Here is an 11,681-nt window from a genome sequence, read left to right as displayed (position 1 = left end):
GCACTGCTAGTAGGCTACTGTGAGTACTGCTAGTACTGCTAGTAGTACTGTTAGCACTGCTGGTGCTGTTAGCACTGCTAGTACTGTTAGCACTGCTAGTACTGTGAGTACTGCTAGTAGTACTGTGAGCACTGCTGGTACTGTGAGCACTGCTAGTAGTACTGTTAGCACTACTAGTACTGTGAGCACTGCTGGTACTGTTAGTACTGCTAGTACTGTGAGTACTGCTAGTACTGCTAGTAGTACCGTTAGCACTGCTGGTGCTGTTAGCACTGCTAGTACTGTTAGCACTGCTAGTACTGTGAGTACTACTAGTAGTACTGTGAGCACTGCTGGTACTGTGAGTACTGCTAGTAGTACTGTTAGCACTACTAGTACTGTGAGTAGGCTACTGCTAGTAGTACTGTTAGCACTGCTAGTACTGTTAGCACTGCTAGTACTGTTGCTTACTGATACTATTCATCTCTGTAGTGTTGTTATTTACCATACATATTCCCATAAGAAACAATAATCTTGTATATGTGCTTATATACTCACATCCCTTCTACATCCATACCTGTATATGACATACAGCGCTGGGTTGTAACTAAGTACATTTACTCTAGTCTTGTACATAGGTACTTCACTAGAGTATTATTTTATGGTACTTCACATTTGTAGACTACTGCACTACATTCCACTGGGAAATACTCTACTTTTTACATGACTAAGCATCACACTTTGATCAGAGGCAATATCAAAATACTGCTTCTATATAGCATCAGGAATGATTAGCCAATATTATTATATATGATGCCATAATACAGGATTATTGTTTTTTCTTTTGTATTTCTTTGTCTTATGGTATTTTTTTAACCGTTGTATTCAACTTTTGTCTCCGTTAGTCCGTCCTCCACAACTGATGACAGGCCTGTGTTGTCAACACTCATCTCTGCATTCATTCAAATGATCTATGCAGTATAGATTATATCGCATTAACATTGTATATATTAACAGTTGTGGACCTAGTTTTGGTTTAGCTCAGCTTCTAGTTCAGTATTTTAGCTTAGGTCTTTTCTTATATTTTGTTTAATTTAGAATATGTTGTAGAATATAAATGTTTGGCCTAAAATTAGCATGGATAAATGTGGAAGTGTTTCCTTCTATATAAATATATATAAATAGATATATAGATAAAAAAAAAAAGATATTTGACTAAGAAAAACATACTGTTCCTGTACAGCACTACATGAGTCTGAATTATACATCCTTTAGGAGTAAAGCACGAACCTGGTAAAAGGTTAGAGGTTAATAATATATGAAAAAGTGATCACATGAATCTTTAAGTTGGAATCTTTGGATGAAAATGTTGAAAATGTTTTCCGATATTGTGTTTTTACCATTTAAATTATTTGGAATGTTTTCTCAGCTGGCTTCATTCCTGTCCAATGTGGCCTGACTGCTTTATAGAAGCTTGCCGACTGTTAACAGTACAAGTGCATTCAAAATATTGTATGAGTTTGCATGCATTTTTGCACATTCAGACATTGAAGCACATTAGCACCCATTCATGCATAAATGCATAGATTCTAACATGGCTAGTACCCCCCTGACACACACACACACACACACACACACACACACACACAGAGTTTAATCCCATGCTATAAGTGAGCCTATGTCCTTGCTGTGAGGCCTGAGGTATTGATTAGCTGCTGGTTAAAATATGAGCGCAGAAAGGGGAAACACATCACATTCACTGCTGCCTGTTAATCGATACAGGACATTAAATCTATGGAAACCAGAGAGGTGAAAATGGGTTTTTTAGGGGGGCAACAAAAGAGCAAGAGGAGGATGAAGATGAAAGGGGAGATTAGGATGAGGGTTGTAGGTTAAATGTGAAAGCAGCAGAACAAAACTGTAGGAGCACCGTAAGGCTTGAATATATATAACACATTTGAGATACAGGCAGTATTGAGAGATAGGCAGGTGGTGCAGAGAATAAAATGAATGAACTGTGACCAGTTACACCTGACGTATGTCATATTGTACATACAGTATATTTATTGTAAATAAGGTGAACTCCACTAGAGTCTCTGCTAACTTGCTAACTACATCCTCTGTGTAGATTTAAGTCTATCTTTTCATATCTATCTATCTTAGCATATGGAAATGAGAGGTTGAAAGTGAGTATTCCTCGTTCACAATACATTTGGGCAAAACTGAGAAAATTTGCAATTACCTACTGAGAGAATTTTGCTCTGTGCCTCTCTCTCTTCCTGACACACACACACACACACACACACACACACACACACGTCCACATAAAAACACAACAAAATGTTGACTCTTAGCCCTCTTATACATTTAAATGGCACTTGCATAAACCTCACAACAGCACACACATACAAACCATCATGGCGGAAATACGAGTTTATCTATAGCCAAAACAAAGAGTTCAAGTACCACTTAGCTCAGCAGTCCTCTGACAGGCTTGATACATGGTCTGCTTTCTCTCTCTCTCTCTCTCTCTCTCTCTCTCTCTCTCTTTCTCGCACACACACACACACACACACACACAGAGAGAGAGAGAGATCTGTAGCGGGTACGGTACCACTGCTATGTCTTTAATGTCAAACCATCACGTCTTTTGTTTCTTTGCTTTAATCCAGCATTGCGGCTTTAACCACCAATTTAAACAAGCTGCTAGACAGGCAAACGCAGACAGACTGACGGACAGAACGACAAAGAAGCAGTGAAGACTGTGCTTTGTGGTTAGTGTGCGTGGTTGTGGTTTATTTCAGCTTAGTAAGCAGAGATACAGCACTGAAGCCGATAAAGGGACAGTGTGAATGGGTGGGGGGGGCGAAAAAGGAGGGGAAGGTGTGAGAGTGAGAAAGAGACACATTCTATTTATGTAATGTTGATAATGTATTTGCATTAGGTATCTTCTGAGCTGACTAAGATAAGGTGACAACCAAATGTCAGGGAAGTGGTGACAAAAAGCTGAAACACGGTTGCAGTGAATGATAACTTGGGTAAATGAAGATGCTCAGTAAGATTTTTACCAACATGTTGGTACATCTGAGCAGTTTTTCATATGAAGCCACTCAAGATCCACCAGCGTCTACCATCCAAACCCAGATGAGCCTGTGAACAGTAGTTAGCTATCATGGTTAGTGGTCAAATTCCAGACCACACCCTCAAACGTACCCTACTTTAACACGGCTGTGATCTGTATATTTGCTATATCAACAGTATCAAACATCAAATGTTTGTAAAAAATGTGAAAGGGGGCACTTGTTATGAACCGACAGGGAATCATCAGCTGAATCTGCAGCTCTCCTCGGCTTTATGGATTTTTATACTCAGTTTCAGCTCATTTTTAAGCTATATTTGACTGTTTGGGCTCACTCTCACCACGCTCACAGCATTGTTTGATGTGTGTGCGAGGGTGAATGCCAATGTCAGCATGCTAGGATGCTTACAATGACAAAGTGGTGTTAGTTTTGCTGGTATTTGGTCAGAAACAAAAGACCAAAACCTGATGTGACGCTAACGCTAACGATAACCACCGATCCTCTAGGGGCCACAGATATCTGTAAGAAATGTTGCGGCAATCCATCCAATAGTTGTTGATATATTTAATGCTGGAACAAAATGGTGGACTTATTTATTGATGATGTTACTTGGTGCATATTTCTAGATTAATTTGTGTTTAATCAGTAATAGAAAATACTGCACAAACACAAAAGTGGAGGATAAGAAGAGTAAATAGGGGCCACGCAGCTCTTTTTTGTCTAAGCAGGTTAATCCACCTGTGTGCGTTCACACCCAGCTTTGATTTTTGCCAGTTAGTAGTGATTCATATTAACTCCAACTAAAAATACACATTCAAATAGAGGTACCACATAACAAATCAGTTACACCTTTGCCTTGCCTCAGTGCGCACAGTGTGTTTTTGATGGATACCAACTTCATAATTTAGGATATAGTAAAGTTAATGAGTAACCTTTGTTAAATGTAATTGCCCTTAATGGTCTGCTGTTCAGCAAAGGTTACAAAGTGTCACTCAAACAGTTGACATTTCCACAGCTGATACGGAAATGATCTGTTTATGTGTGACACGTGTGTTAAATGTGGTGTAATGTATATTTTATAGGTGAAACATTAGAATACTGTATTTCACAATTAGCCAGTTAAGTCACCATTTCCATTAGTGGTTTTGTTGGTCTTAATTTTTTGTACAACCTGTCAAGAAAAAAAGAAAAACAGAGGGTAGAAGTTGAAATGGGGGGGAAGGAGGTGAGAAGAAACTGAGGAGAAAAGTTGCGAGGAAAGACAGGAGGGAAGGGGAGAGGAGCGGAGATCAAAGGAGGTATCCTGCTGATGGAGACGCTGATAGTAACTGTCTCTCCTCCATTATTCATCAGACAGCTGTGCTGTAAGTAGGTTACACTTTTTTCAGAGATAAAGAGAGAGATGAGGACAGGGAGACAGGGATACAGACAGGCTGGAACTGAGGAATAATGAGAGAAAGAAAGAGGAAACGAATGAGGATTGATAGACAAGAAAGAAGAGTGACAGAGAGGCTGGAGGGGCGACAGACACAGAGAGAGACAGGTATGAAGAAAGAGAGGGAGGCAGAGCATAGACAGCAAAGTGAAAAAATAGAGATGAAAACCAAAATAGACAGAGAGGGGGAAAAGTGGTAAAGAGACAGCAAACAACATGATTTGACAACAGGGTGATTCTGTGTGCCTGGGGTAAAAAAGAAAATGTATACACGCACATGTATAAAGTTTCTGGTCGACATCACGCAATTCACAGCAGAGAAACGATCACGCGATGCCGGAAGGAGGCAGAACATTCACAGCTCACATGTACAGGCACAACACATGCAATGTACTGTATTTACCATACATGTCACGTGAAGTGGGCCGTGTTTGGGTGTTTTGTACAGTGTTTTGTTCCCTTTGGGTTTAAGGTTTCCCGAGCATCGTGTTAGCTGAACCCTGGTGTTCTTCAGAGGGGTACAAAATGTTGCAGGGACATAGTTGATGCCATCTTCTGGAACTTTTTGTGCGTCTTAGTCTATATTTCAACCAAGCTAATCAAAACGAGAGCTTGCTGACTTGTTAGCATGGAGGATATGTGGCCGTACGTTCTGGTATGAAAATAATGATAATTATCACAAAAAAAACCCTCAATATAAACATAAAACAGTGTTGTACAGCTCTTAACACAACTACTTTTTATATAGACTTCATGGAAATATAACAACCGACATGTTTCACACACCTTTTGCTCCATTTTCCTGCCTGTGCAAATTATTTGGCATATACACTGTTGCTCATAAAGTTGGAATAAAATGTTTTGCTTCTCATGAAATGATTGTGACAATGTGATTTATTCTTGATAAATAAAGTGTATATCTTCTCAACTTTATTGATCAAACTCTTCCAAACATATCACAGTGAAACTTAAACCACAATGAACCTTTGCAAACTGTGTATTCAGGCTTTAACAAAATTGGGGGTATTGAATAATTATTCCAACTTTAAAGGCAACAGTGTATATATATATATATATATGTGTGTATATGTGTGTGTGTGTGTGTGTGTGTGTGTATAAAGCCAACTGAAGTAAAACTGTGTTTTATTCCGACATTTAAAATTTGTCTCCAAAAGTAAATGCTGATTCAGCACCATGGACAGGGCCAGCAGCCGTCGAACTAACATCTGCAGGGAGATAATGGACATTTTTTGACCCATTGGGATTTTGGAATAATAGGTAGTCCCTTTAGATAGCTAGATGATGCTGGTGACAGTTACCACTGATGGATAGCTAGCCCGAGTGCTTCTGCAGTACAATCATACAGCACAGCAGCACCAGTAAACATGACTGTCGTCTCCAACTTAAATCTCAGCCTAATCGAAATCGAACTGTTGACTGTTAGCAGGTTGGGTATTTATGGACAACACTTAGCCCAGCCGTTCGAATTTCAAATGTGTGTAGATGTCTAGATAGTGATATATACACTACTCACAAAAAGTTAGGGATATTCGGCTTTCAGGTGAAATTTCAGGATGAACCTAAAATGCATTCTAACCTTTCCAGGTGAACTTAATGTGACCTTCTCTAAACCTTTGAATGCACATGTCCAACTGTTCAGTGTTTCAGTACTTTTTGCACAAGTTGCTGTTCTCTAAGAAGGAGCTTAACAGCAAAATTCACAACAGGTTTGATCCATGAATCGACCAATACATTTCCTGCTTCAGTTAGAGTTGGTATTTAAACAGTCCTCCTCATCATGCTGTTCACATTCTGACATCATGAGACCAAGACGACACCTAACAATTGATCAGCAGCACCTCGCCATTGCGAGGCTTCAAACAGGAAGTCCTCAGATGGAAGTTTTCACTGAGCTTAGAGGGTCACAGAGTGTCATCAGGAGGTTGTAACAGTGATACAGAGACTGGAAGAGTCACAGAAAGGAGAGGAGTGGACGTCCTTTGGCCACATCCCAATTTATTGAGACACTGAAAATGTTTTGTTGTGGTATACCCACCACTGTTGTTAGCTTTTCTTTCAATAAATTGTTTAAAATGAAGAAATGACCATTGCATGCTTCTACTTAAATGCCCTACTTTCATGATATAATATCACTGTAGCATTCACTTTTTACATTTTCCATAAATTTCACCTGAAAGTCGAATATCCCTAACTTTTTGTGAGTAGTGTGAGTGTTGGGTCAGATCTACTTGAATGGGAATTCAAGCAGAAGGAGCATGACAGCTCGGAACAACCTTAATTTATCAAACCACCTGGAGCAAAGATTTGTTTAAAATGTGTCAGAATTTCAATCAGAACTCAATCAATCTGCAGAATCTTCAGTTTTCTATCCCCCAAAAAGAGGCGTGGCCATAATGTTTTGTGAAATCATCTTACAGAGATGACACACAGTGTGAAGTTTGCATGTATTGTGTCTATTGCTAATGCGTTACTTTGCATATCAGTAATGTCATCATGCAGACAGGTTCAGGAAAAGTATTTTCTATCAAGTCTATCAAATACAAATTACAAAATGCATTTATCAGAAATACTGCCCATCCCTGAATTGTAGTATTGTGGTTTCTGGGTGGATTTTACACCTCAAGGCTTTGCTCAAAGTCCAGTCAATTTAGCCTTGTTTGCTGTGACCGTTTGCTATGACATGGAACCAACCAGAACATGAACAGAACATAAAGATACAGTCATCTGGTGTTTGCACAGTGTCATACTTCACTTCAGAGGTTTTATTCATCTACGCACTGGAGTCACTTGATGCTAAATGCGACTGTTACTGTACTCCTGCAAACAGCAGGGGAACACAGTGCAGGGCATCGCGTGTAACATGTGCATGCCATGGCCAGTGGCGTGGTGTGGATTAATGTGGGTCTGAGTCTTATTTAAATATAGCACATGATGATGATGCCCCTCTGGTGTGTGTGTGTACGTGTGTGTGTGTGTGTGTGTGTGTATGTGTGTTCTGCGGATATCCTTTTGTTGTCATTAGTTACGGGTCAGTGAGAGGCAAATCCCAGATGCAAAAAGTGCAGTGTACTGTACAACACAGGGCCACAACTGAGCTTTAAAGTTTAATAGACATGTATTCATAATTCATATACATTTATATATATATATCTATATATATGCATACAGTCTAATCTGCTTCTGTAGAAAAGGATTGTAGACAAGGAGAAATAAAGAAATGGTTAGAGGATGCAGTAGAACAGGATCCTTACAAATGAGGTGACTGACAAACACGAGCATGCATCACACACGTGCACCAACACACAGCACCTAAATAACAAGAACTAGATAACATGAATCTAACAGACCTGTGAAAGGTCAACATCAAATTTAATTTGGTTTAATTTTAGCAACCTGCTGAACATGGCTGCACCATTGCATTTAAAAATAATAATTACAAAAGACTCACTAACTAACAGGATAACAAACATCCAAATATCTATTTCTAATAAAAGTATTTTCTGCAAGCTTTATCAACAACAGCAGTTATTCCCGTACACCTTCATACACTGGTTGGTCCAGTGCTGTACAGTACACTGTGTGCAAAAACAATATGTTTCAGCAACAGTTTCCAATACAAAAGAATTTAAGACGGAAGGCAGATAAATGTATGGGTAGCTCGCTTAGTTAAAAGTCACAGGTTGGGAGAAATATACATTTTAAATAGAGCAAACCCAATGAGCTTATCTTGCATAATAAAAACGTTTTATTTTCATCTTCTATTTATGTTTTCTCATCTATATGTTTTATCATTTTTATCATTTCTTGTTTTAAACAACGCATAATATCAAAGCCAGTGGATTTCCTTGTCATAGCTTTGCCAAAGGGTATTTGTGTAATGATAGTTCAGCTGTATGGACCTGTGATCGGCTCAAGACATTCTAACATGCAACTGTTTTAGAGCTGAGAGCCAAGCATTTTAAGGGGGAGCAAAATATTCAGTCATACAATACGGTCTCTACCTCATAACCTGTATGCACACACACACACACACACACACACACACACACACACACACACACATGCATATACACACGCAGAGATGTGAGGAGTGTGTGTGTGTGTTTTGGGGGTGATTAAGAGGCAGCCATGGCAGAGTAGGGAAAGACAGAGATTCCTTCATTTTGTTTTACAGCATGTGTGTCCCACACACACACGCACACACACACACACACACACACACACACACACACACAGTCGCGCATACACAAGCATACTGTATGTTCATATGCTTTTAAGAGTTAACCTAGAAACAAGCTTCTCTTTATTTCTTTGCAGTGTGTGTGTGTGTGTGTGTGTGCCCCTTGCGTGAGAAGAGTAGAATAACAGATCAAGCTAAATTTACTTATTAAACATGACGAATATATGAGGGTGCATGCGCACACACACACACACACACATGCACACGCACACACACTATTCTCCACAAAGCTGCAGCATTCAGGGCAGGGCACAGCTTACAGTATAGAACATAATGGGTTGCTGTGAAGTCAGATAGAAGGACTGCAGGACACTGTCTGCTGCACTGCCTGCAGCTCTGTAACTAGGACTGCATGCACTCACTAACCTGCTCACTACATGCTCAGTAGCTCTTTAAAAGCTTCCAGCAGCAGCAACAGTTAAGTCATGCCTCATGTGTACAGGTTTTGTCAGTCAAACTGGTAGACACTGTCACAGCAGAGTTAAGGCTTTCACCTAGACATTATTATATAACCACACGCTATGTTCTGAAAACAGAACTGCTCCTCGATTAAGTTTTAAATGTTAAATTCTTGGACAGCTTGTTGGTGGGCAGACTTTGAGTCTTGGTTGTGGTTAAGTTTAAAAGTTAAACTAATACTAACTCTAGTTGTTCGCCCTTTCACAGCTATTTTTATGTGCTTTTTCAATTTGCATATAAAACTAAGCTTGTTATTTTAATTTTAAATTACATCACCCCATCATGACTTTCTTCTTCTTCTTCTAGGAGAATTAGCGTCACCAACTGTTTATCTCTGCTAATACTCACATGACAGTAGTGGATGCAATTATGTCTCATTTTATACTAGAGTAAAACTAAATCTGAGCAGTAGATAAAAAAGAAGCGTAGCTGGATAAGCTAAAGGTTGGGCAGATCATAGGACACAGGTTGGCAGAGACACCTCAGGCTTCATAAACCGGAGGAGAAGCCATTTGGCCTGAAGGCAGACAAAGGACAGCAGTAGAGCTTTGAGCTCACTCTCTGTGACCCCATTAGTACAGTGGGAGTAATGGGGGTGAAAACATGCCTGAACGTCTGTGTGTGTGTGTGTGTGTGTGTGTGTGTATCGGTGGAAATATTTGGGTCTGTTGTGTAAGGTGAGACAGTTCTGCTCCGCACGGCGAGTTACACAATGTGTTTGCAACTGCATCCGCTCATCACATCAGCGGTTACGTGTTCCCAATCCGTTCAGAGCCATAAAAGCAAAGAATCTCTTCTGCATCTTTACTGATCCATTGACGTCCCGTAACAATAAGGCCTCTGTGTTCAGACACAAACACATGTGCCCCTCGGTTCTCTTTCCTGCACATGACAAGCAGGCTGTGTGTAAATACGCCGCTGTCACTGCCAGGCCTCTATGTCTCAGTCAAACAGGGGAATGTAGGGGAATCCCATCATGTCACAGCTCCCCCATTGTTTTATTCTCCATCTGCTCCAGGCATGGAGCTTCCCCTCATTCCCCAACTCCATCTCTGCCTCCCTGCTCACTCCCTCCACTTCCCGTGCCTCCTCCTTTGCTTCCTACCTCCTGTTCCTCCGAGACTCACGAGAATAACAACAACATTTTGTAGTTCATTCGAACGCCTAAAACCTGATGCATTTATCAGTGCAAAGGGAGGTGGACTGGGTCTGTTTAGCATGGTCACACCAAGTAGCTTTTGACCACAGTAGCAGCAGATTTGTTGGTTTCTCCATCTCTTTTTATCTCGTTATGCCATCAGCCATCACGTTACCCAATTCAATGCGGTTCAAACCACTTCTGGTTAATTCACTCAGAGAACTGATTCTGATTATTGTATACTGAAATCATCTCTCATTGCTGTTGTCTGTGAGAGTTGTAAAGCAAAGTTGCTGGTAGGTTTTAAATTTGCTTCAATTTCCTTAATAAAAAAAACTTTCACTTTTAAAATGTGTCCTTGTCGTATTTACAGTTTGTTCAGCTGCCCGTCAGTATCCAAAAATCAATTATTGCTGCTTTAGCTTTACTTTGTTAAAATGATTTATCTCATATTATATTGTATTCCATATAAACCACCATAGGGCATTTTCCTGGCAGGCACACAGCACTGGTGTAATTAATAACTTCAAAATTCTATATTTTAGGAAATATTCGCTCTTTTGATAGATGAGAAGATCAATAACACCGGTGAAGTATTCCTTTAATGATAGCTGCATTCCATTTAGCTTTGCTACTTAAGTATTGTGTTTTCTTGGTCATTGTTGTTGTTTCTAGGCAGACAGTGCACCTTATTCATTGTTAATGCTAAACACAATGCTGCTGAGGTACATTAGTATTCACTCCGGCCTTCCCTTCAGGCGTAAGTATTGAAACACAGCTATGAAGATGATTGTTTGAACTCTTTACACCTTTGACATTAAATATGTCATAACTCCAACAACACAGTTTAAATGAGGGCAACTGCCAGAACAATTTATGCTTGTTTTTAGCCTTAATTTACTAATTAGATGTCATATGCCTCTGTCCTAATTGTGGTGTCATGGGATCTCCATGCTCATATTCTTATCTTGCAGTGAGGAAATACACACTGAGGCTTCTCTCCCATGAGCCTCGGCAGATTGCACTTCCTCTTCTTCCCTGGGCTGACGCCTACAGCAGGATATCCTGTGTTACCAGCCTGCGTGGTTGTATGAGGTCATGTAAGTGTGCACCGCGGCTGTAGACGTCAATCATTTGTCAGTGCCACCCATTTTCTGAAGTCCATCGACCTCGTGGGATCCTGCTTTTCTCCCTGAGATCACGTGATGGAAGTACTACGATGCAATGTTGTTCCTCAAAAGCAACTGTGTGGGGTACTAGCACGCCCAACCTTGCTCACAGAAAATATCCATGTTAAAAAAAAAGGAGAGATTTTGACATGTACTCTGG

This window comes from Pempheris klunzingeri, chromosome 17 (assembly GCF_042242105.1).
Source record: "Pempheris klunzingeri isolate RE-2024b chromosome 17, fPemKlu1.hap1, whole genome shotgun sequence".
NCBI lineage: Eukaryota > Metazoa > Chordata > Actinopteri > Acropomatiformes > Pempheridae > Pempheris > Pempheris klunzingeri.
This window is presented reverse-complemented; position numbering follows the sequence as displayed.